Genomic DNA, 6789 nt, shown 5'->3' on the forward strand with positions numbered 1-6789 from the left:
GGTCCTGGACATCAGCAGCCAGGTTGCACGCTTGCAACTTCCGGCGCCGCGCCGCAGGTAACCGCTCCACACATAAATCCAATTACGAGGCGCGTATCTTGCCCCAATTAAAAGGATATCAGGAGAAATGGGTGTCATTGTATCCGCTCGGGAATGGTAATCATGGACTTTATTTATTGGTTATCTTCTTCTTCCCTCCCTCTCTCATTCCCTCCCTCCCTCCCTTTCTTGCTCCCTCTCTCTCTCTCACTCCCTCCCTCCCTCCCTCCCTTTCTTGCTCTCTCTCTCTCTCTCTCTCTCTCTCTCTCTCTCTCTCTCTCTCTCTCTCTCTCTCTCTCTCTCTCTCTCTCTCTCTCTCTCTCCCTCCTTCTCTCTATATCAATTCTATCTCCTTCCTTCTGAACCTTTCCCTCTAACTCCTTCCCTACAATCACCCCTCCCCCCTCTCCCTCTCCCTCCCTCCCTCTCTTTAACTCCCTTCCACCTAATTCCGTCCACTGACAGGATATTACAATGATATGACAGGAAGTGCATGGTGAGATGGGACGGAGAGAGAGAGAGAGAGAGAGAGAGAGAGAGAGAGAGAGAGAGAGAGAGAGAGAGAGAGAGAGAGAGAGAGAGAGAGAGAGAGAGAGAGAGAGAGAGGGAGAGAGAGAGAGAGGCTCATTGAAAATGCAGTGACCGACATAGCTTTTCAGCCGTAAGACCCCGGGTTCGATTCCCGACCGGAGCCGAAGCAAAATAGCAGCGTTTCCTTTCACCTCATGCATCTGTTCACCCAGCAGTAACTAGGTACCTGGGAGTACCAGCCCCCAGACGCACCCTGGCGTTGGTCAGTAGTTAACCTGGTAGGGTGACACGCACACACGCACACACACACACACACACACACACACACACACACACACACACACACACACACACACACACACACACACACACACACACATACACACGATATGCTAACTCACCCTGTGAAAAAAAAACGAGGATGATTGACTGGGAACCAACCCATATAACTGCTCGCTCCCTTTTCACCCAGCAGTAATTGGGGGATCTGGTAGTAAAACGGCTTGCCGGGTTGTGTTCCAGGGGGAAAAATTAATAGACTCAGTCTTACTCTGAGCTAAGTGAAGGGGAACGCACTCAGCCTCTTAACGGGAGTCAAAAGATGTTTCTGTGCCCACCCTAGAGAGCGCAAACTTCTTCACTTGTGTATAATGTTAAGGGTGAGATAAAGATGAGCTAAGGGGGAATTAAGGCGTGAGTTAAGGGTGTGTGGATGAGTCTTGTAAGAAATTTGCAGAGAGAACGGCTGTTTTAGAGTCCCAGACGAGTTTATTTTTGACCAATAACAACGCAAAAACGGACAAAAGTTTAACCATACACAGACGAAGCAGAAGAGAACTGCCAGTCTAACAGAGGAGGGAGAATTGCCAGTTTAACAGCTTAAACCTCAATAACAACAGGCGAAACAAGCCAACACACACAAAAAAAGGAACACCAATAACAGGAACAGCATCCAGCATCTGGCATTCCATTTCATTACAGATCACCGATAATTTCCGTAATCATGGACGCTAAATAACCCATAATACCGATACAACAAACCTAACCTCATCTCCCCCTTGCTCCACCAGCCTTATAAAAACACGTATAACATTAGCGAAGTCGTTCGTTATGCTCGAAGGGACGGGAAGGTTCCCTTTTATATATATATCCCATTGTGTAATCGCCTTAAACGCCATCACAAACTGTTATGGAGTGAAAATTAACCTCGTTTTCTTTTTTGTTTTATTTAAGTTCCCCCCGTAAAGTGGCAGACAATGTGATAGGTAATGTTTACCTCGGCAGCGTTGCCTTCACGACATCAGTCCCATGAGGTTTATAAAGGCGCATGCGGAGACCCGGAGTTATAAAGATGTTATGCAAGTATTTTACGCACGGCGCACAGCCCCGCTCCTGTGCCAGGTAAGTCCACTACGGGCTCACCATAGCCCGTGCTACTTGCCCCGCTCCTGTGTCAGGTAAGTCCACTACGGGCTCACCATAGCCCGTGCTACTTGCCCCGCTCCTGTGCCAGGTAAGTCCACTACGGGCTCATCATAGCCCGTGCTACTTGGAACTTGTTCCGAGTAGCTGAATCTATAACAACAACATGCTTACGAACGTGTACATCTTTCCTCAATCTTTGAGAGCTTTGGTTACAATTATTAAACAGTTTACAAGCGTGAAAGCTTCCCAATCAACTGTTGTTATTGTTATAAACAGCCTCCTGGTGCTTCCGAGCTCATTAACTGTTTAATAATTGTAAACAAAGCCGCCAAAGGTTGAGGAGAGATGAACAGGTTCGTAAGTACTTGCGTAACTGCTTCGTGAATCCAGGTCCAGGTGATACAAGCAGCCCGTACTCCAAAAATGGGGAGGTAAATGTAATAGCACAGGTAAGTGCAATAATGTACTATTCATAGCAGTAAGGAATTGTACTTATTTTCACTTAGTATTAAACCTTCCTTTCAAATATATTGTGAATATTTGAGTTTATCTGAAAAGCTGAAAAGAAATCCACGACCTAACCTAACCCTCTTAGTGTTTGAAGATAAGCATTTTATTGCTTTTTAATTACAATTAGTACTTAACCTATAGCTACATTGATATTACAGTTTTATAAAACTAATAAAACAAAACTGAAATATATCAATAAATTGTAAAGTAACTCAGGATGTTTTCAAATTTTGTTCAGGGATAGAGCATGTACTTGTTGGTTGGTCAGTATAAGGTATTGTGGTGGCCTTAATAACCTTCCCTTATTCCTATCTCCCTTACTCGCTTCCTAACCCCCCCCCCCCCCCCCCGAGTAATTGCTCAGTTATGTTTGACTTTTCCCTCGAGTTAGGATAATATTCTCAAATTCGGGACTGTGTCGAGTGCTTTCTGACAGTCTAGGAAGATGCAGTCATCCCATCATTCTCTTCAGTTTTCACATGGCTACACAACTAGGGGGATGTTAGTCAGGCAGCGCTAGTGTTAGTTAAGAGTTGTGGGAGTTGTAAGGGGGGAGGGGGGGGGGAATTTCCATCCCCCTTAATAACCCTGCGCTTGGAAGGAAGACGTTCCTCATGGAACGGAATTCAGAACCAGCCTCCAACATTCACTCTATCCCTCTCCCATCGTTCTTTTATCTCTTTTCCATCTCCCACTCCCCCACACCTTCTTCCTTCCATCCCCCCTCTCTCTCTCTCTCTCTCTTTCTCAAATTGCTATTCTCTTCTATCTCGCAGGTCGGCGTTCAATCCCCCGACCATCCAAGTGGTTAGGCGCCATTCCTTCCCTCTGTCCTATACTACATCCTTATCCTCTTATCCCTTCCAAGTGCGAAATAAGTCATAATGGCCCTAGTACTTTCTCCTGAAAATTACCTTACCTTCTACCCATTCTCTTCCCCCCCCCCCTATACCCCCAACACTCCCCTACACCCCCCACACCCCCCTACACCCCCCCTACACCCCCCACCCACCGTTATCTCTGTCTGGTCTCCAAACACATGTATACCAAACCCTCCTTTTCCTTCGTGTGAATACAAATATATGTGAAGCTTATAACTATATGAAGCTTATATAGAAAGTTGCAAATGTTCCAGTATATTCCCCGAGTTGTAACTCATCCTCCATGTCACCATAGGCCTGTAAACAACACGGGGAGTCTAATCCTCCTTAAGGAGGAGTCTAATCCTGCACAAGGAGGAGTCTAATCCTGCTCAAGGAGGCGTCTAATCCTGCTCAAGGAGGAGTCTAATCCTGCTCAAGGAGGAGTCTATTCCTGCTATGGAAGGATTTAATGATTCGCCGGAGGAGGTTATTCACAGTTGTGTTCTGAAGATATCCCGTGAAGGAGTAAATAATCTATACTGGGTCGTTCTGTGATCTGGACCCCTGCCTGGGGTGGTGAGGGAGGAGGGTAGAGGTAGAAGTAAAGAGAGAGAGAGAGAGAGAGAGAGAGAGAGAGAGAGAGAGAGAGAGAGAGAGAGAGAGAGAGAGAGAGAGAGAGAGAGAGAGAGAGAGAGAGAGAGAGAGTGAGAGTGACTCACAACATAACTATGGTGCCCAGGTCTAAAAGGTTGTGTTAAGGGACATATTGTTGTTCTAGTTGTGGTGAGTCTTGAAGTTAGTGTATCTACTGTAAGCCCGTGTATCTGTTGTTGTTGATGTCACAGGCCTGGTTGTGGGATCCCCCCTCGCCCCCTTCCCTTCCCTATCTCCTCCACCCAACCCCCCTGCCCACTCTCCCTCCTCCCCAATTTTAGGTAAATCAAATTAATGATTTACGACCCGCGGGTCCGTCTCCGCGCGGAGCCATACCTGTAGACGGGCCACACGGCTAATTATACCCACATCTGCCCTCTCTAATGATTACATTATGGAGTGAGCCCCTTCATTAAGAATTAGAGCCTTATTTCCTTGTTACCCGCCTCGGTATATATATCCCTCCTGAGTATACCGTCTTGGGGTATACACACCCCCCATACTTAAATATACTCTCTGGTCCTGCTGTTGTTGTTGTTGTTATAGATTCAACTACTCGGAGCAAGGAGTTTGCAAGTAGCACGGCCTATGGTGAGCCCGTAATTGCGTCCGGCAGCGTTTGGCAGCGTTTGGCAGCGTCCAGCAGCGTCCGGCAGCGTCCGGCAGCGTCCGGCAGCGTCCGGCAGCGTCCAGCAGTGTCGGACAGCGTCCGGCAGCCTCCGGCAGCGTCCGGCAGCGTCCAGCAGCGTCCGGCAGCGTCCAGCAGTGTCCAGCAGCGTCCGGCAGCGTCCAGCAGTGTCCAGCAGCGTCCGGCAGCGTCCGACAGCGTCCAGCAGCGTCCGGCAGCGTCCGGCAGCGTCGGACAGCGTCCGGCAGCCTCCGGCAGCGTCCGGCAGCGTCCAGCAGCGTCCGGCAGCGTCCAGCAGTGTCCAGCAGCGTCCGGCAGCGTCCAGCGGCGTCCAGCAGCGTCCGGCAGCGTCCAGCAGCGTCCGGCAGCGTCCGGCAGCGTCCGGCAGCGTCCAGCAGCGTCCGGCAGCGTCCGGCAGCGTCCGGCAGCGTCCAGCAGCGTCCGGCAGCGTCCAGCAGCGTCCGGCAGCGTCCAGCAGCGTCCGGCAGCGTCCGGCAGCGTCCGGCAGCGTCCAGCAGCGTCCGGCAGCGTCCGGCAGCGTCCAGCAGCGTCCGGCAGCGTCCAGCAGCGTCCGGCAGCGTCCAGCAGCGTCCGGCAGCGTCTGGCAGCGTCCAGCAGCTTCCAGCAGCGTCCAGCAGCGTCCGGCAGCGTCCAGCAGCGTCCGGCAGCGTCCAGCAGCGTCCGGCAGCGTCCGGCAGCGTCCGGCAGCGTCCAGCAGCGTCCGGCAGCGTCCGGCAGCGTCCAGCAGCGTCCGGCAGCGTCCGGCAGCGTCCAGCAGCGTCCGGCAGCGTCCGGCAGCGTCCAGCAGCGTCCGGCAGAGGGGTGGAGGTGTCGGCAACATCAAAGGAAAACATTACTAATGTGAGCAGATTCCGTCGCCCGTCCCGGAACTTTTCGCTCACTGCAGGATTTCGTTCAACGCCAAATACTTTGAATTCGAAAAAGAGATTAATCTCGTCTGTTCCTTATCTGTTTCTTTTATCACTTCTGGTTATTTTGAGAGAGGCGAGGATGGAAGAGATGGGAGGGGAGGACCTGATACTGTGATCAGGTGAAGGGAGAGGGATAAGGGAATGGGGGAAGGGGAAGGGGGAGGAAGAAGGAATAGGAGTGGAAGATTGATTTGGTATTCAGAGCGACAGGTTGGTAGAGGCTATGCTTTGTGGGAGTTGACGATGCGGTGTGGGAGAAGCTCCCTCCCTGGCGATTACCTCAAATTACACGATATTTGTAACAACTCCAACAGCAGCCGGGCTGGTGGGGTGTTACGCGCACACGCACGCACGCACGCACGCACGCACACACGCACACACACACACACACACACACACATGCATTTACCCGAGTAAATGCAAAGTAATGAAACTAGGCAGTGGAAATAGGAGGCCAAACACAGGATACAGAATAGGAGATGAAGTACTTAATGAAACGGACGGAGAAAGATCTAGGAGTTGATATCACACCAAACCTGTCTCCTGAAGCCCACATAAAGAGAATAACATCTGCGGCATATGCGAGGCTGGCTAACATCAGAACAGCCTTCGGGAACCTGTGTAAGGAATCATTCAGAATCTTGTACACCACATATGTAAGACCAATCCTGGTGTATGCGGCCCCAGCATGGAGCCCGTACCTTGTCAAGCACAAGACGAAGCTGGAAAAAGTCCAAAGGTATGCCACTAGACTAGTCCCGGAACTGAGAGGCATGAGTTACGAGGAAAGGCTGCGGGAAATGCACCTTACGACACTGGAAGACAGAAGAGTAAGGGGAGACATGATCACAACCTACAAAATCCTCAGAGGAATCGACCGGGTAAACAAGGATAAACTATTCAACACTGGTGGGACGCGAACAAGGGGACACAAGTGGAAACTGAGTACCCACATGAGCCACAGAGACGTTAGAAGGAACTTTTTCAGTGTCAGAGTAGTTAACGGATGGAATGCATTAGGCAGTGATGTGGTGGAGGCTGACTCCATACACAGTTTTAAATGTAGATATGATAGAGCCCAGTAGGCTCAGGAATCTGTACACCAGTTGATTGACAGTTGAGAGGCGGGACCAAAGAGCCAAAGCTCAACCCCCGCAAGCACAAATAGGTGAGTACAAATAGGTGAGTACACACACACACACACACA

The sequence above is a fragment of the Procambarus clarkii genome, chromosome 91 (genome assembly GCF_040958095.1).
Source record: "Procambarus clarkii isolate CNS0578487 chromosome 91, FALCON_Pclarkii_2.0, whole genome shotgun sequence".
Taxonomy (NCBI): domain Eukaryota; kingdom Metazoa; phylum Arthropoda; class Malacostraca; order Decapoda; family Cambaridae; genus Procambarus; species Procambarus clarkii.